Source organism: Rattus norvegicus, chromosome X (assembly GCF_021556685.1).
Source record: "Rattus norvegicus strain SHRSP/BbbUtx chromosome X, alternate assembly SHRSP_T2T, whole genome shotgun sequence".
NCBI lineage: Eukaryota > Metazoa > Chordata > Mammalia > Rodentia > Muridae > Rattus > Rattus norvegicus.
The window spans coordinates 28,508,880-28,529,039 of NC_141554.1; the positions used below are offsets into that span (position 1 = coordinate 28,508,880).

The following is a 20,160-nucleotide window of genomic DNA, read 5'->3' on the forward strand; positions in this document are numbered from 1 at the left end:
TGAGATTTCAGGCCTGTCCTCCTTACCTGATGTAGCAAATATTTTAATAGAATGTTAAATGTTAGAGTATTAAAAGTATATTTCTCTTGGCTTGGTGGCACAGGTTTGTAATTCCAGCACTTGGAATAGAAGGTAGAGGCTGGAAGATGGAGGACTTAAGGTCAGATTTGGCTACATAAGTAAGTTTGAAAACAAATCTAGACTGCATCAGACAGACAGGCAGACAATCTTAACAAGTAAAAGCTTCCTAGGAGTGCAGGGATTGTCGACATTAAGAACCCTGAGGGCTGGGAAATGACTCAGTGGTTAAGAGTATTGGCTGTTCTTCCAGAGGACCTGGGTTAGATTTCCTGTACCTACAAGGCAACTCACAGACTTCTGTAACCCCATTTCCAGAGGATGCCCTCTTCTGGCCTCCACAAGCACCAGGTATGCATTTGGTGCATAGACATACAGCAAGCAAAACATCCATATACATTAAAATAATAATGATAATGATAAATATCAGGAACTCTGCTACTGTAATTTATTACAATATATCTCTTTTTTTTTTTCCGGAGCTGGGGACTGAACCCAGGGCCTTGCGCTTGCTAGGCAAGCGCTCTACCGCTGAGCTAAATCCCCAACCCCACAATATATCTCTTTTATAGGAAAGATTTTTTTTTATGAACGCTAGAAAATGTTCTGATGCATTTACAATATATTCTCTTGCTACAACGGAATAGTTTGTTACATAGCAAAAGATAGCTAATACACTAAGCTAGGAATTAGTGAAAATTTCCTCAAATTGGTAAAGGTTTGTTTTTATCAGAAATCAGAGACAATCAGATGTAACAATGAAAAGCATTTAATACATTTCCATTAGATTTAAGAACAAAGGATGATTGTTATCAGTATTATTTAATAATTTTTCAAAAATTTAAACTGGGATTTTAATACTAACTTTTATTGAATTTATTATATGATGATTTCATACAGTATACATTTCATTACAATTATAAACAATGATATCAAAAAGAAATGAGTAGTGTAAATATTAGAATGAATCATAATTAGCATTATCTGAAGATGATATGATTGTTTAATCAAAGAGAGTAAAATGAAAGCTTCTTTCAATAACTAAGAAATTCCAGTGTGATGGGTTCATACAGGGAAAATATGTACCCAAAACATTAGCGTCTCTAGATACCAATAGTATCTAAATGACAGAATAGAAAAAGATACTTTTGCAGGGCGATGGAGGCTCACACCTTTAATCCCAGCACTTTAATCCCAGCAGAAGCAGGCAGCTCTCTGAGTTTGAGGCCACCCTGATCTACAGAGCTATTTCCAGGACAGCCAGGACTGTTACACAGAGAAATCCTGTCTTGAAAAAAATTAAAAGAAAAAAAAGATGCTATTTACAGTAGTAGAAACAACTTACAAACTCCCTAAAGAATTTATATGAAACAGGAAATATTTTTGTAAAGGGCTGTAAATTTTTACTGAAGGCTGTAAGACTTGACTACGTCAAGGATTATCTTCTATCGGAGGATGAAAAGGTTTTCAGTATGGTGAACAAGGATATTTTCTCCCAATTTGATCAAAATGCCCAATGCAATTGGCATAAAAATTTCAGTGATATTTTCTGTGGTACTGAGCAATTGCACTTTGAAGTTACTTTGAAAAGGTATATAATTGAGAAAGTTTTGGAAAAGAGGAATAATATAGGAGATTTATCTATTTGGTGGATCCAAACCTTACCATAGAAGTGCACATTAATGGACTGGAAAGGTGACTCAACAGTTAAGGAATTGTTGCTTTCACACAAGGCCTGGGTTCAATTCCCAGCACCCACATGGTGACTCACCACCATCCATAACTCCAGTTCTAGGGGTTCTGATACCCTCCTCTGACCTCCACAGGCACAAGGCATACATGTTATGTGCAATACACATAAAATAATAAAATAAATACATGTCAAAAATGTAAGACTACAGTAATTACAAATATTATATCCTCCCAGAAATAGAGAAATATACAAATGGAATGAAGTGGCAGGTTTAGACGTAAGCTCATATGTTGAAATGGGTAATTTGTTTGTGATAAAGAAGACATTTCAGACCAGTGACACATAAGAAGATATGGTTGTAGAATTATAAGAAAGAAATCTGGAATCTTTTAATTATAATATTCAGAGAGCCTTGCAATGTGAGGCTTTAAGACCCTGAGGATTAAAGGTGTACTCGCCTTTAATCCCAGCACTCAGGAGGCATAGGCAGATGGATCTCTGTGAGTTCAAAGCCAGCCTGATTTACAGAGTCACTATGTAGGATCACCAAAGCTACCTAGTGAGACCCTGTCTTGAAAAGTCAACAGCAACAGCAATGAAAATAAAATCTATTAGTCAAGCCAACTGTGATGGTGCATGCCAGCATTCCCACATACTCAGGAGACTGAAGCAGAAGGATTTCATGATGTCAGGAGTTCAAGGCTAGCAGGGGCAACATAGTGAGATCCCAGATCCCTTCTCAAAAAGCAAAACAACAACAAAAAACAAAATAGGAACCATCAAATAGAATAATATTTTTCTGCATTACTATGTAAATCTTCCATGTGGAGAAAGATGATGCATACAAGACATAAATAACAAGACACTAGAAAGTATCTTTACGACACAGATGAAATGTTTATGACAGGTGAAATGTTGCTATCTTTGTCTAAATCTATATAGTCTCCTGGAAGTCGGTAAGAAAAAGATACGCAATCCATTGAAAATGGAGAAATAGGTTGGGCATGGTAGCTTTCAACTGTAATCCTACCGTTCAGGAAGCTGAGACAAAAGGAACTGTGTGTCTGAGACCAGCCTGTGCTAAGTAGTCAGTTCCAGGACAGCCTGTACTATAGAGTGAGATCCTGTCCCAAATAAAGTAAAATAAAATGTTCAAATAACATGATTTGATGATTCAACAATAAAATAGTTAATTGCCTAATAAGTACATTAACCTTACCATTGGTTAACAAACTGAGGTGAAACCATAACAAACTGTTTTTTAGGTCTAAAAATTTTAAAAGATCAGAAGGATAATGAAAAAACAGAGCCTCTTAGATACCTTGATTGAAGTACAGATTAATAAAGGTTTTTGTTTGTTTGTTTTATGGGGCCACTTTGTCAGTTTCCAGGAAATTTTGTCTTTTCCTTTTTGGATTTATGAGATAGTGTCTGGCTGATAGCACCAGCTGGTCTGAAACTCTTGATTCTCCTGCTTCAGCCTTCTGAGTGATGGCATCACAGGCTTGTGATAGTGAAGATCATGGCATGGGAATCATGAGTGTACACATTCTTTCAAGCTGAAAAACATGTCTTGGAGCAAGATCTTTCTGAGGATTTAGTGACAGAAAACCTAGGTAGCCAGACAAAAACCTTCCCTAAAACATCCAATTCAAATTTCAAGCATGAGCTCTATTGTGAAACTCCTTATTAAATACCTTGTAGAATATCACTCCTTAAAAAAACTATTAATTTTAATTTTAGCTGTGTGGGTGGATGTGTGCAAGTGTGCATGCGCGCGCGCACGTGTTTGTGTGTGTGTGTGCGCACCCGTGTACGCATTTTGGTGTATGGGTATATGCCTGAGAGTGTAGGTGTCTTTGTTATTGTTTGTTTTGTTTAGTTTTGTTTTGTTTCAAGACAGGGTTTTACTACATAACTCTATCTGTCCTGGAACTCACTATATAGACCAGGTGCTTGCAAGTGTCTTTAGAGGCCAGAGGCATTGGATGCCCCTGGAGCTGGAGATCTAGGTTATGAGCTCCTGATATGTGTGCTAAGGGTTGAACTTTGGTCCTCAGCATGGTCTTAATACATAAGCCATCCTTCCTGCCTCAAATGATACTCTTGACCAAGTCTTGTAATTTTTTTATGTACATGGGTATTTTATGTGCATGTGTGTCTGAGCACCACTTGCATGTTTAGTGCCCATAGAGGCCAGAAGAGGGCACCAGATGCCTTGGAACTAGAGTTATAAATGATAATGGGTTCTGGGAATAGAACTCTGGTCCTCCAGCCCTTTGACCACGTTTTCATTAAAAAGTTATATAATGTATGCCTTAAATAAAGACAGGATTTTTGACTAGCCTTTACCTTTAGTCTATACACTTAAAATAATGGAAATAACTTTTATCATCACTTTAGATAAGATGACTCAGTGGTTAAGCGCATGTGCTACTATTTTGGAATGGAGTGTATCTGGTCCTACTTTCAGGGCGCTCTAGTCTAGCAGGCAGAAAAGAGGCACAGTGTACTTTGGAATGGGACTGAATTATGCTGAGCTGACTGCCAGAATAGAGACATGCAACTCCATCTGGCTCCTAGAAAAAGCTTCCTATAGGTGACATTTGTAATGAGTTGAAAAAATATTAATTCTCTTTCATCTTCCTCCTTTATGATACGTGGTCTTGTCTTTTTACCTCTTCCAAGCATAATGACCTCATTGGGGAAAAGTAGTTGAGTCAGCTTATTCAAGTTAAACCTTTTCCATTTACCTTTCTGTGACTTGGGGTAAGTCACTTAGCTTCTGGGCCTCTCTTTCCCCAATCTAGTCATGAAGCTAATGCCTACTTGCTTCTCAGGACTGTTTTTAGGATTGGAGATGGTCCGTGTGAAACTGCAGGGTGACTGTCAATAAAGACTAGGAAAGACTACTCAGATCTTGTTTTCCTACTAAGAAAGTGTGCAACATTATTAATGTGTGACCACGGTTCTGAAACAAAGGCTGGCACTGAACATAGCAGGCAGGATTTTGGGAAAGAGGAGGAAACATAAGGACAGTGTCAGGTGCCTGACCTTGGCAAGACTATTGTGAGAATTAGAATAAGAGGTGTGTTGAAAATTGGAACCCAGGTCCAGAGCTCTGGTCCTAGTTCTTGATCCTCTTCTTTTGATGATACTCTCTTGTAATCACACAGTTCAGAGCAGTTGGGTATGGTATACCACTGTTTGCCATGATATCCATGGCACTCTCTGTCCAAACTCTGTCACTTGAACAACTTCATATATCTCTTAATCTACTGTCTTTTCTGTTGAACAGGACAGAATACTATGAACAGCATTATGGATTTTTAGTGACTGAGGAATAGATGATCTCATTCAAATGAGTGCATTCAGAATTCATATCACTGAGTACCTGGAACATAATGGGTACTCAGTAGAGTTGTAATCATTGGGACTTATTTCAGTAGACATTTACAGAGTACAGTCTCTGGAAGGTAATAGCTGTTGTCCTCTCTGAATCCAGTTATTTGGAGGAAGATTGTGAAGGCCTGTGACAGAAAAGAAAACAAGATGTAGAGGGTAGAGAATAGGAGCTCAAAGGAAGAGATCCGTCCCTGTGTCTGGGGCTGGCACAGATAAATTCACCCTGAGTTCTGGGTCTTAAAGAATAAGTAAGAGTTAGCCAGATGGGTTAAGTACTGAAGAATATTCTAGGCAGAAGAAATAGCATATGTGAAAGAACTGGATGTTTTTAGATAGAGCAAGAGTGTATGGCTCCCAGATAAGCTTCATTAGGCCCACGATCCTCCTGAAATTGGATCAAAATGCTACATGTCTATAACTATATGCACATAATTTTATGAAAAAGACAGTTTGTGGCTTTCATTGAAGGTATAAAGAGATTTGTATTCCCTCAGAAATGTTGAGAGCCAAAATTGTTTGGTAACAAACTATCACGTGAAAGAATCTGAAATCAGAGTATCATTTGATAAAATTTGTTTTAGAACTGTCATATTACCAGTTCGTGTAATAAATGAATTGTAGCAAGGTGGCACACACCTGTGATCTCAGCACTTGGTAGGTAGAGGCAGGAGGATCAGGAAGCCGTCTTTGACTATATGGAGAGTTACAGTTCAGCCAGAGATACAAAAAGTGGATTGTGTGCATAGAGGCCAGTGTGAGGTCTGACTTGGGATTGTCATAGAAAAGGTAGCATCAAGTTGTTAGCACATTGTGTAACTCTGGTGGGCACCATTCATTTAGAGGCATTTTAACTTCAAAACTTGGAATCCAATTCCTTTGAGAGTTGTTATTAAGATAGCTTTAATTCAACTGTTTGGTGATATAAACTATCATAGATAGCAAAGGTGAGGGGTAGGAGGACACAAGTGAGTAGACATTAACAGGATGACAGACAGCAGGTTATAGATCAGTCCAGGATACTAGTACAAGAAACAAGAACTTCTATTGATCAGCGCTCACCCACCATACAAAGTCCTTGGTCTCATCACTAATTACTAACTTCCATCTCGTCCTTGTTCTTAGAGATCCCAAGTAACAGCAGACACACTTATTTTTCCTGCGGATTAGAGAACAGAACAAGGAGATGGAAAGAGGGGGCTATTGATTGCTTCTTAGTTGTGAGTCAAAGTTTTCCAAAGATAGTAACATCTAAGCTAGTTACTCAAGATCCATAATGGCGTCATGAGCTAAAGATAGCTTGTTTGTGGTGATGCACAACTTTAATCCCAGCACTAGAGAGGCAGAGGCAGGCAGATCTCTGTGAGTTCAAGGCCAGCCTGGTTTGCAAAGGGAGTTCCAGGACAGCAAGGCTATACAGAGTAATCCTGTCTCAAAAAGGGAGGCTAGGGCTGGAGAGATGGCTCAGCGGTTAAGAGCACCCGACTGCTCTTCCAGAGGTCATGAGTTCAATTCCCAGCAACCACATGGTGGCTCACAACCATCTGTAAAGAGATCCGATGCCCTCTTCTGGTGTATCTGAAGACAGCTACAGTGTACTTATATATAATAAATAAATAAATCTTTTAAAAAAAAAGGGAGGCTAAAGATAGAAGATAGAAGATGCTCTGAGGGTCTATACAGGGTTTAGAAATAAGAAAGAGCAAATAAAAATATTAGTGGAGCAGAGGCAGTTGTCTGGGGGAGTATAGCGTTGTTATTTTTTTAAGGGGGTAGACAGCTAGGTAGGTTTGATCAGTTCTTGAATAGGAAAGTGTCATTATCAAATTAACATTTTAGAAGGAAGATGTGGGAAGAGGCTAATGCAGTCATCCAAGAAAAGAGAAACAAAGAAAGTAACAATAAGCTTAGAGAAGAAGAGATGGACTGGGAAGTGATTGGCAGAAGAAAGTACCGGAGTCAGAGACTTGGGGGCCTGAGGAAAGATGGAGGAGGAGGTGGACATGATTGAGAATGGAGTTCATAGTAAGTTGGAGTCTTCAGGCTTAGCAATTGACTCACTTATTATGTGAATAATTACTAAAGCACTGTTCTAGGCATGAGCAATGGAGCACCGAGCAGGACAGATGCCTGCCCTGGTGGATGTTACTGTACATAAGACAAATAACAAACAATAGGGTGTGTGTGCCAAAGGAGTAGAGGATGTTGGTGTTGTGTGCCTTTTTTTTTTTTTTAAAGATTTATTCATTTATTATATATAAGTACACTGTAGCTGTTTTCAGATACACCAGAAGAGGGCACCGGATCTCTTTACAGATGGTTGTGAGCCACCATGTGGTTGCTGGGAATTGAACTCATGACCTCTGGAAGAGTAGTCGGGTGCTCTTAACTGCTGAGCCATCTCTCCAGCCCTGTTGTGTGCCTTTTAAGGAGTTAACTCTTTAATGATGAATTGTTGATCAGAGGCTTGACGAAAGTCAAGTAGCAAAGCCATACACAAATTTAGGTGATATTCCAGACAGTGTGTGTGTTTGAAGAACAGTGGGAAGGATGATGTGATTTGAGAAAGGCTGAATGAGGGGCAAAAGGAATAGAAGATAAGGTGCCACCAGCTGATGATACAGAATGTTAGAGCTATTTAGGTGGTAGAATGAGCAAGTTCCAGTCAGTCACTCTGACTTGCTCAGGAAGCAGGAGAAATCAAGCATATGTGTCCAATCTCCAATTTGTAGGCCACGTTAGACTAATAGTAGCTATGAATTTGGTCTAACACAAAATGTTAAACTTACCTGAAACACTGTTGAGACCTTTTGCATTTTTTTCCTTGTAATGTGATCGCACAATTTTTTAAGTATAAACTGTGGAGGTGTCATTATGTCAAAATGTCAAAAGTTTGGACCTGCTTGGCGGGGTAACTCCAAGGTGTGTTTTAGGCACAGGTGACTAGGTGTAAGGCAATAGTTTTCACTAAGGTGGGGGATGCGAGAGGCAAGGCATACTTACATTATAAGGTTGTAGGAGAGGTCCCTCTGGCATCTGAGGGCTAGATGGGCTGTACAGGCTGGCCTGTTGGAGCTGGCCTAGACCCAGCAGAAAGATCTGTGCTAGATGGAACCATACCTGAAGTTACAAAATGGAAATAACATCACTAAAGGGAAGCAGCATGAGAGAGAATAGGAAGGAAGAACTTGGGAAGAGGTTCCAACATGAAGAGTGGTCCCAAGAAGAGGTAGAGGGCTGGGCCAGAGAAATAGTAGAAAACTGACTGTGACAGGACTCACCAAGGAAGAAAGCGGCCTTGTTAAGAGTATTAAATCTTGAAGAGTTAAGTTCAGGGTAGAGTGAATATATTGCTTCAACCATCATGAAGTCCTGGGCAACCTTTCTAAAAACCATTTTCCATGCAGCGATGACTGCAAGAGGCAGATTGCAGTGGGTTGCAGAACTCGTAGGAGGTACTGAGATGGAGATGGCCAGTGTAGACACATTTCTCAAGAAGCTTAGCTGTGAAGAAGAAAGAGGGACAGAGGGAGATGTGGAGGCAGGTAGAAGGTTTTGATTCCCAGATGGGAAAGACTTGAGATTCTATAAATGAGGACAGGAAGGGAGGCAACAAAGAGGGAACAGTTGAGAATGTGGGAGATAGAAAGGATGGTTGTTGTGGATGAGAGAGCAGGGATAGGCCCCAGTGCGCAGGTGGAAACTGGCCTTAAACAGTATAAGGGACCCCTCTTTCTCTCGAGAGGAAAAGTAGTAGTGGTAGTGGGCATATAGGTGCATTGAGATCAGTAAAAGGAATGCTTCAAGAAGTTCAAAGAAATCAACAAAGAGCCCCGACCAAGCACATAAATGCTGGAGCCAAGTAGAAGCAAAGACTAATCTATGTCTGGGAGTCGGGGAGAATAGCTCTTGGGAAGCAGCATTTGATCAGGTACATGAAATTCAGCATGAATAGAATCAGCATAGGCATAGAGGAGTGAAAAGTCTGGGCATACAGATAGAATAATGAACTCCTTTGATGACAGTTCAGCATGACTGAGTATAACAATGTGGATGCCACTGGCAATGGCGGCCATAATAATGTTACCATGTGTTAAGCACCAAACTATCCGTGGATTCATTTAGTCCTACCATACCCCGTGGGATAGATAGTTCCTCATTTTTCAGATAAGGAAAATGAATCCCAGGCTGGTTAAGAAATGGATCCCAGCCTACCAAGGTGGTAGGTCGTGGGGCTGGTTTTGAAAGTCAGGCTTGTTTGAGTCCATCTGTCCAGAAAAGCCAAGTGAGACCATATGATGAGGGAGACTTCAATTCAACTTGAAGTCTTAACTTTATTATCCAGCAGACAATGAAGAGCCAAGATAGGTATGTGAGCAGAAGAAATTGATGCTTAGAGTGAACTTTTAAGGAGGTTTAAAATGTAAGGAGAAGGAGATTGTCCCAGGGAGAAAGAGCAGGACCCTGTCCTTGGTAATAGGAAAATGCACAGTGAGACTGCACTGTCATTCTTATGACAACTTTAAGAATTATGGCATTTTGGGGCTGGAGAGATGGCTCAGTGGTTAAGAGCACTGACTGCTCCTCCAGAGGTCCTGAGTTCAAATCCCAGCAACCACATGGTGTCTCACAACCATCTGTAATGGAATCCAACGCCTTCAGGTGTGTCTGAACAGAGCAACAGTGTACTCGTATACATAAAATAAACAAATCTTTAAAAAGAAAAAAAAGAATTATGGCATTTTTATCACCTTGTAGAAATGAGGACTGGGAAAACCAAGGCTCAGGGCTTTGAGACCTGGTTTATGTGATTTTGATGATTCAGTGTGTGGAACAGTGTGTCAGAGTGATCTCCAAATTGGAAAAGGGTGCGTGCACATGTGTAAGTATGTGTATTCGTGTGTGTGCTTGTCTGCCAGGTGGACCAAAGTGCCTTCCCCTGCTTGTCCATCTTTCATCTTCACTTCTTCCTCACCCTTTTCTTTCCTGGATTCCATACTTCTTACATTTTCTGAACTGAGTCTGGGAAGGACATTGCCATTTCCTTGGTTGTGCCCAAAAGACCCACCTTTTTACTTATGAGGCATCTGATCCCCTCCCAGCCCTACTGTCTGTCCATATACTCCATGATACTGTGACTCCACTCAAGTGGCTGTCATATGCAGTCTGGCCTCTTAGAAATGAGATTTTGATACAATTAACAAAACCCCATTGTTCTTATTTCCATTGTGATTGTGTGCTAGGGATATGATATATGTCCTAAGCCTTACAACGTCCTGGGAGTTGGAACCATAAGTCCCATTTTACAGATGAAGTAATAACTCCTGAGAGGGGCAATACAATGCCCAAGGCCACATAACATGGAAGCAGTTGTAAAGCCTAGGTCTGGGCCCTGATCTTTCTTTTCTTTTCTTTCCTTTTCTTTTCTTTTCTTTTCTTTTCTCTTCTTTCCTCTCCTCTCCTCTCCTCTCCTCTCCTTTTATTTTTTCCTTTTTTTTTGTGGTTCTAGGAGTATAACCTAGGGCCTTGCATATGCTAGGCTCTACATTGGGCTCCATCCCTACCCATGAACTCAGGTCTTTTCACTTCTAAAGCTGGGCACTTTCCACACTTTATTTATAAGCATCTTCTTGTTTTTGCTGACCTTGAGTCTTAATGATACAAATCTTTGTCCTATAAGGACAGAGTAGATTTTTAACGCAAAACTTGGAAGGATGGAGGGTGAGACCTGAGGCTCTAAGAACTCTAGATTAAATTCTGACTGTATTTTATGCCCAACTTATCTAACATCTCTGATATTAAGCATCATCTCTAAAATGATGCTTTTGCAAAGTTGTTGCAGGGGTTAGATGAGATAATGTATACTAAGTTCTGGCATAAAACAGGTGGCTATTATTTATAGGAAATAATAGCAATTGTCATAGTCAGAAATTGTGTTTCTATACTGGGAAGGTGACCCTAAGATTAAGGCTGGGTTGGGGAGGGCTATTTCCTCCTTGAAGACTGAGTTGGATGTGGCCTTAGATAATGTGTCATGCTGCCTACCCCATTTAGACCCCCATCCTAGCCCAACCTCCCAGTTCTGGCCCTTTCATGTCTCTCCCCTTCTCTGCAAACTAATGTCTCTGCCTCTCTCTGTCACCCCTGCCTGTGGCCTCTACCCTGCCCTTCCTGGCCCCAGGGAAGAGGAGGAGGAGGAGGAAACTGAGGAAGAAGAAGAGGAAGACGCTCACCAGTTCTGCTGTCCGGCCTCCGAATGCAGTAGTCCCTCCTCTCGGTAACTGAGAGGACAAGGGCCATTTTCTATGCAGAAGCAAAAGCCTTAACCAGCCCCCACCCCTGCCTCTGTGGATCCCTCATGGGACCTTGTCCCCTGCTTCAGGAACCAGATGGGCAAGCATCATGCTTTTCCCCAACCTTCTTGGAATTCCTCCCCGCCCCTGCTGTCTCCCCTAGGCTCTAGCCCCTGAATTAAAGAGCTGGAGTCCTAGATTTTACTAATACATGGGAGAAGCAGAGCTTGGAGCTTTGAAGCTTGCAACCTGGACCCTCTTGCACCTATACACCCACTTCCCAGGCACCCTGGAGCTTGTTACTTCTGGAGAGGTCTCCAAATGACACCCCAAGGACCTACCTCTGTTCTCTGTGAGCACAAACAGAGATGCAGGGTGCCTAGGGCTCAGAGGACCAGACGGGAGCAGGAACCCAGCCTGCCTAGTTCCCCGTCACTCATTCCCTTGCTGTGGCCATAGCTGCCATTTTCTCCACTGCTTGAAGGCCTCACCTCATACCCTCTTCCCAACCCCTATCACTCCCATAGCGCTCTGTAAACATGATTAGGAGGAAAAGGCCTTTCAGCATGTGTGTTGCTATGTATAAAGAAATTTCCATCAATAAAAGCTGATCTCTTCTCTCTGTCTGATGTATGTTCCACCCTACCCCATCTCCCTGTCTCCATCCCCACCAGAACTTTGCCTTCTTTCCTATCCAGAGCTGGGAAAGGGTTGGAAGACAGAATAGGGCTTGATTTGTGGCTTGTCAATGCCTAAAAGTCATTCAAAAATAAATGTGTGAATGTCTCCAGACAGGAGCACACTTACTGCCTTCTTTAGTGCACTAGCCTGGGGCAGTTTTGAACTGGCTAATCTTGGACATGGCCCTTGACTTCTGCAATACATAGTTTACTCATCTGGAAAATTGGGAGGGTGGTTTGACCAGGGTCACCAGAATTCTTCCAGCTCTGACATTCGGAATCTGAGATGCTACCATTTTATAGCTGTAATTATGAGCTTTGAAGATACTATGATTCTGAGACATATTTCATGCACTTCTGTGATTTCTTTTTCTACAATTCCCCAATCTTATGATTTTAGATTTCATAATTCTACCACTTAAAAATCTGATGATATGATTTTAATATTTCAATATTAGGATTCCTTGGTTCTGATACTGTAACTTTAGGATCTCAGAGAGGAAGCCATTACCCCAACAAAACTGCAATCATTTCCTTAGCCTAGCTGAAAGCTCAGACTCTTTAAAGCAGCAGTTCTCAAGCTGTGGCTCGTGATCCCTTTAGGGGCTGAATGACCCTTTCACAGAGGTCACCTAAGACATCAGATATTTACATTACAATTTATAACAGCTGCAAAATTACAGTTATGAAGTAGCAATGAAATAATTTTATGGTTGGGGTTCACGACAACATGAAGAACTGTATTAAAGGGTCACAGCATTAGGAAGGTTGAGAAATATTGTTTGCTTTTAAAGGTACTCCTGGGAGAGAAGACAGAGGCCTTTGTGATTTTGTGCTTCCTCTTCCATTATGTGTTTATGTTAGGAAATGGAAAAGTGGGTGGGGAGTGGTAGGATCCAGGGGGGCTTGCTGGAAGAAGATGGATAAAAAAATGGGTCTCCGGTATTGGGAAAGATTTGATTAGGTGGCAGGAGGTGAGAAGACATTTCAGGGGATAGGGACCACATAGAGAAAAAAAACCCACCGATATGTGCCAGGGTCAAGTTGGGGAATGGTGAGTAATTACTGTGCTCAGATGTCTCTCCAGGATGTGTGAATCTAGATGACCTGTGACCAGGAGAACACCATCTATACTTTATTTCAGTGGAAATAGAAGGAAGTGGGCAGGGGTTAACTGAATGAAGAGGGCAAGTCAAGAACAGATTGGAAACTGTAAGAATGCTTGACACCTGTTCAGACAACGGCATTGACTGGAACAGAGGGGGCTATACTGTAGGAAGGGAGCAGGCCTATATCTGTTGTGAGAAAAATATGCCTCAGTGTGTCTGTACATCTATGTGCGCGTGTGTGTGAGGCTACACGGGTCTCACAGTGAGAGACTGCATGAGCTGCTGTATATCTAAGGAAGTGTAATTATGTGACACTGGGTATGAGAAGTCCTGAGACTATGAGGTGTCTGCATGAGGTCTGGCTTTCTGTACCTGGAAGATTCAATGTATGGGCCCAGCGAATTAATCACAGGGGTAGGATATGGTTGGCTTTTAAACATGGGGCTGTGGCTCTTAGGGTAACAGTTATCAGACACATGGTGACACACATACAGACATATGTTACCTGTAGATTTTAATTAGGGACATGGTAGGTGAGCAAGGTATCTTAGGCCCTGACCTGTGCATGGTAGCCCTGTGAAAGTGAATCATGCCAGGTCACTTTTCTTGAAAAACAGATGTGGGGGAGGGGGTGCTGGGGAGATAGCTCAGCTTTAAGAGCACTGCTCTTCCAGAAGTCCTGAGTTCAATTCCCAGCAACCACATGGTGGCTCACAACCATCTGTAATAAGATCCGATGCCCTCTTCTGGTGTGTCTGAAGACAGTGACAGTGTACTCATATAAATATAATAAATAAATCTTTTTTTGTTTAAAAGAAAAAACAGATATGGGGATCAAGAGTGGACAATACATATTTCAAGAGAGACTGGTGGTACCATGAGATGGGTGGGCATGAGCCACAGAGAAGACGGTACCTGATCCTGTCGGGTGCTGGTAGGGTGAGAGTGAGTCAGAATTCTCTTGGCTGGAAGTTCTGCCTGTTCACGGTATTCAAAATGAAGATGAGCTCATCTAGGCCAGTTGAGTCCAAGGGTAAAAAGGAGAAAAGACATTTTGGACAAGAAAAATAAAGCAAGTCTTTGAGTGCAGAAAAGTGATGGATAAGCTTGCTACATGCGAATTGCAAGTAGCCTATTGTTGTTCCCTGTTTGGAACATATTGAACAGAGTGAGAGGCAATAGGAAGTGGTGGGGGTGGCATGGGTATTTGTAGCTCAAAGTGCAACTTTTGTCTAGGAGATAGGGAAGTTTTCGAGAGAAAGTCACTTTCACTGCCTGAGCTTCACTTGGCATCTATGGGGATTGGATAGTTCTTAAAACTTGTTTGCAAAATTCACTCCAACTCCGTGGACTGAACAAATCCATGAGTCATTGTTCTTAAATACAGGAGCTTTTCCCATCTGACTTCAGCCTTTCCTGCTTCCTCACTTACCGCTCCACAAATATTTCCCCCAGGGTCTCGTCCATTGTGTACCACTACGTGAAGAAATGGAGAAGTGGGTAGCACAAGGACTCCTCTGTGGAAGAGGACAGGAAGAGCAAGAACTTTTCTATGTTTCGTGTGTGTGTGTGTGTCTGTGTGTGTGTAGATGGGGATCAAACCCTAAACTGGAGATGCTAGGCAAATGCTTTCCCACTTAGCCATACTATTAGTCTCATGTGCTCAGATCTGCTTTCTTTTGAGTCTTGGGTTCTCCACTACTTAGTTTTGAGACCTTTTGCAACCGAGTTCATCTCCCCACCTATGTTGTATCTCCTTTAGTGAGAAAAGCCAGATTTTGCCCAGGTGCTAGGCCTGGTGAAAAGAATAAATTATAACTAATATTTTTCTAGGGTTGCAAATGAGCAGATCCAGGATTCAAACCAAGGTCTTTGGGCTCCCAGAATCTGCCTTTGTTTCCCTGGTTATCCCTCAGCAGTTAGCTAATCCAGGCTGAATTTGGGATTGGACTTTATGTGGCACTGGATTGGACAGCAAAAGGCACTGCTCCTGTCAGTCTCTCTGTCAGCTCCAATCTTCTTGCCCCACCTTTTATTTCTAGAACCTAAAGCCCTTGGTTCCATCTACACACCCTGACCTCCTTGTTTTCTTGTATCTCACTTCCAGTCCTTTCCCTTTCTAACCTAAGTTGTCATGGGGATAGTTTTCAGCAACCTTGCTTTCCTCTTGCCCTCATCTTATGGTATCCATAGCAACAGTCTCCATTCATTTCCATGGCAACTGCATTCTGATTCCCATTCCCCAGCTGAATTCCTGGCTCTGGGCAGTACCAATAAAGAGGAGGGAGAAAAGACACCCCCACTAAACAGGAGTAGCATCTGGGAAGGGTCCGTGCCACACCCTCTGTCATGGGCAGACCAGCCTCAAGTCTCTAGAAAGCATCCTAACCTTCTTCCCCCATGTTAGAGCCTTGGCTTACAGGATTGCTCTACTCTCACCTCTCCTAACTCCTCCTAGGCAAAGCACAGTCCATGAGCTTCCTCTCCCAGGGAAGACTTCAAGACAGCAGGAGGGCCAGCACAGGCTTTGGGTCTGAATCCCTATCTTGCCATTTGCTAGTTCTGTGACCTTTGTCAGTCAGTTTCCCTCTTAGAGCTGCTTTCTTCCTCTGTAAAACAGAAATCCTCAGTCTTTCCTTGTGTTTGCCATGCAGATTAAATAATGTGTGGAAAATGCCTGACACAGGGTAGGTGCATAGTTAAGTGCCAGTTTATTTTTATTCTGCTCAGCCACCCCCAAGCAGAAGGAATCTCTCTCCTTTACTCCCCCATCACTTCCTGTATTCCCCACCCCTGATAACTTTCCACTTTGTTCTGTGGTTATTTGTGTAGCATGGCTTATTCTCCCCTTCTACAAAGGATGCTCTCATTCCCCCTAAAGAATAGTCCAACAGGCAATGTCTGTTTGGTCTACATGTATTCATGTCTACTTCCGTGTGAATAGGGATGTGTATATTTGTTTCTAGATTTGTTGGCCTTTGGTTGTGTCTGTGATGTTATACTTGTCCATATGTGGGGTGGGGGTGGGGATTCCATGTGATTGGCCTGTTGCTAAGTGTTCCAAGGGCTCTGACATGAAGGGTTCCACACCTCTAGTCACAGATTCTTCAGCAGTATGTATGATAGCAAAAACATCCTCTCAAGCAATCTCCTTGTTTGTGGCCAGTCTCTCCCATGGGAGGCTGTGCTGCCACCCTACAATTCCTGGGACGGTTCTCTTTGCAATCAAAATGGAGCAAGTTCTCAAGAGGGATTACCAAGGAGTAGAGAGCCTGGAGCAACACAGGGTTGGGAATAGGAGAGGTGCTGAAATATCATTAGGGGATAGTCTGAGCTCTGAGTTTGCAATTTGGCTTTCTTACTTAATAGCTATATATGACCTTGAGTTACTTTTATATCAACTCTACCTCTCTTCACTATGAAGACGGCTAACAGAGCCTGCTACAAGGAATAGCAGGGGGGAGAGATGACTGCAGAGCCCTACACTAACATGAAGGAGGGGCACGTATGTAAGGCAACATGTGCGAAGTAGACAAGCAGGTATGGAAAGGCACGCCTAAGATAAATGTTGAAGTGTGATGTGAGCAGAAGGTAGTCAACTTTATGTGTGGTACAGGGTCCAGGACAGGTAAGGAAGCTGTTCTATTGATGGTAAGTTAGATTACATCCTTCCTAGTTCATCTCAATCAAAGCAAAAGCCAGTCTTTATGATAGGCTTGGTTTCCCTTGTATTAGTCTGCTTTTCGTTGCTATGATAAAATATGGGCCATGCAACTTGGGGAGGAAAAGATTTATTTACTCATTAGGAATGTCAGAGCAGGATAGGGCTGAAACCTGGAGGCAGAAGCCTTGGTGCTTACTGGCTTGCTCTGCCTGCTTTTTTGTACACCCCAGGACTACTTGCCCAGGGTGGCACCATCCACAATGGGCTAGGCCCTCCCACATCAGTTGACAATCAAGAAAATGCCCACATACATGCCCACAAGCCAATCTGATGGAGACAAATCCTCAGAAGCTCCCTGTTTCTAGGTGATGCTATCTTATGTCAAGTTGACAAAAACTTAACTGGTACAACTCTCATTACATGTCCAATCTTATTTTTCATTACTCTCTCTTGTTCGCTAGGTTCTGGCTATACTGTCTTTTTAATTGTTCCTTAAACATGTAGACATGTTGTACTGACTCTACTCTCTAGCCTCAGACACAGCTCACTCCCACATTTCCACCAGGATTCTGCTTCTGTGTCATTCCTCCCAACCAAGGCTTTCCTGGACATCACATCTAAAATAGCAAATTTGTCTGGGTTTGTGGTTCAGTGGTAAAGAGCTTGCCTAGCCTGCATAATTTTTTGAGTTCTATCCCTAGTCTACCTCTGTCTCTCTCTGTCCTCTGTCTTTCTCTATCACATATACGTATGTACACACACACAATTAAAACAGTACCTTTTAACACTCTGCTTTTTTTTCTATTTCAACATTTATTTAAAATGATACCCCTCCTCTTTCTTTCTTGTCTGTATTCCCTCACTATAATACCACCTTCCTGAAGAAATAATTTGGTGGCTTTGATTTTTATTGTATTACTGGTGTTTAGTGCTGATCCATGGAAAGTGCTTGGTTGCTGCTTATTGAGTGAATTATGGGAAGCTGTGGCAGGGTTGGATGAGAAAGGTAGATGGGCTGATTTGTATGTTTCAACAGTCTCTCTATCCACAGGATAGAGAAGAGATCTGCAAATAAGCCTGAAGTTTGTGGTATAAATTTGAGTGAGAGTTTTATTAGAGCAGCCACCAAGAACATTCACTGACTCACTTACACCAGAAACATCTACTGGTCTAGGCCCATGTCCTGTGTCTGGCAGAGAGATCACTAAATTCTCTTCCTATGCTGACATAGTGAGAGTCCTGCATTCTTTGCCAAAGCTAATCTGTGCCAGGAAAAAAAGAAGTTTTGTGTAAAGATAGAGGGTCTGAGCAAGATCAGCAGTCATTTCTGGCTGGTGGTAAGATCCAGGGGGCATCTCAGTAGGGGCCTTGAATACCTTGAATCTTAACAGCACTGACATGTGCTGCATTTCTCAGGTTGCACTAGCCGAAATGATGGGGATAGCATTGGGGGTGGGAAATCTTATATGAGCAGTTTGGGAGGTAGGGGCCTGAGGAACATTTAAGAGAAACAGAATCTGGGCTGGGTGAATTAGATTAGGGGATTACTTAATGACTGACGGTGTGAACTCTGAAGTCACTCTGCTTGGAGTTGAGTCCTGCTTGTATTGTTGGTAGCTCACCTCTCCAGGCTTTGTTTGCTATATAAAATGAAGACAGATAACAACTGTATAACATTGTTGGAAGGAACAGCCAAGTTATTAAGTACAAAGTGGTAAGAAACGGTACCTAAATATTAAGTATTCTAGAAGCATTGTCTGTTGAACCTTGAGAGGACTTCAATGCCAGAATGATTGGAAACTGGACTAACTTATAGACAGTGAGAGCTGTGAATGTGGATAGAGGAGACAGTTGCTCAAAGCTGGGTTTGAAATGTGTACTGGTAAGGGACAATGTTTGAGAGGCTGGTGAGCAGGATCCAGCCATCCTGATGGAGACAAGAGGAGTGTCTTTGAAGCTGGACTGGGTTGGGTCTAACCTGTGGAAGGTGGCGTCGGAAGCCTCTGAGGTCTGAGATTAAGGAAATTTAGGGTGCAAAGCAGCCCTTCAGTCTTGTTCTGACTAGTACTTGGGAGGTTGGAGGATAAATAGTGAATGAGAGTTCCCACCAGGGCAGAGCCCAGTTCTACTGCCCCTGACCTCAGCACAGAGGGCAGATAGACCCCAAACAGCATAGGCACTTCTGCCAGTAGGTAACCCCTTCTACCCACCCAACTTGCCCTTGCCTTCCCCCTGCCCTTTCCCAATAGAGGTGGAGGAGTAGCCCTTTAATCCTTTTACTAGCCAAGAGCTCCCCACCCCACAGCCTATATTACTTCCCTGATTTAAAAAAAAAAAAAATTCTTTTAGCCCCAGCCACACCCATTCTCCCACAACCTCCTCCATGCCTCAGTCTTCCTGGTTCACCCCACCTCTGTGCTTCTCAACATGCCCTGGAGCTCTGCTGCCACCTGGGTTCCCTGGCAGCCTGGTTGCCATGGCACTATGGAGCAGGTCTGGCAGAACAACAGCTCTAGGTAACCCCAGCAGGCAAGACCTGGGACCCAGCTCCTGTCACCTTTCTGCTTGAGAGCCCCCTGCCCTCCTCCCGGAGCTGAGCAGAGGAGGACATGAGGAGAAAAAGGAAGCTTCCCCGCAGGGCAGCTCTTTACCTGTGAGGATGCTTCCCACAGTGGCCCAGCCTGTGCCTTCACCCTGTCCTCTCACCAGCAGCAGCAGCAGCCGCAACAGCAGCAGTAACAACAACAGCAGCAGCAGCAGCAGCAGCAGGAGCCTGGGAACCCTGGGAACTGGCCAGGCCTGGACTCCAGGCTGCTAAGGGCAGGGGCAGGGCACAGGGGCAGGACTGGGTGGGGGAGGGAGGACCTGGATGGGCAGGAATCATCAACCGGGGCTGGGAGGGGGCGATATGTCATGGAAACTGGTCTGAGGTAGTTCTGGGAATAGGATTATAGGGGAAATCACTGCATGGGGTTATGAGGAGTTAGCTGGGAGAAGAGGTCTGGGGAGGGAACAACTGGGCTATCAGGGGATGGAGCCGTTAGGGACAAGAGTGGGAGGAGACTAGAGGTAAAGTTATGACTGGTCCAGATTGTGAGGGGTGGTGGGTAGGACTGAGGATAAAACTGAGAAGACACCCTTGAGGGAACAGTGTCTCAAAAAGGGGTTATGGAGATGGGGCTCTCTGATGGGAAGGAACTGCGAAGGAATGAAGAAAAAAAACAAGGGCACTTGAGTGAAT

General features: G+C 42.9%; 1 protein-coding gene and 1 long non-coding RNA gene across 8 annotated transcripts in view; one reads left to right on the plus strand and one right to left on the minus strand.

Moving 5' to 3' along the window:
• Nucleotides 1-20,160, plus strand: part of Iqsec2 (IQ motif and Sec7 domain ArfGEF 2) — an 82,355-nt gene that overhangs the window by 38,392 nt on the left and 23,803 nt on the right.
• On the minus strand, nucleotides 1,495-20,117 carry LOC147998176 (uncharacterized). The gene is made up of 4 exons (XR_015646944.1): nucleotides 19,571-20,117; nucleotides 8,177-8,293; nucleotides 6,240-6,332; nucleotides 1,495-5,301 (listed from the first exon to the last, which is right to left on the minus strand). It is a non-coding gene; the product is annotated as an uncharacterized LOC147998176 (long non-coding RNA).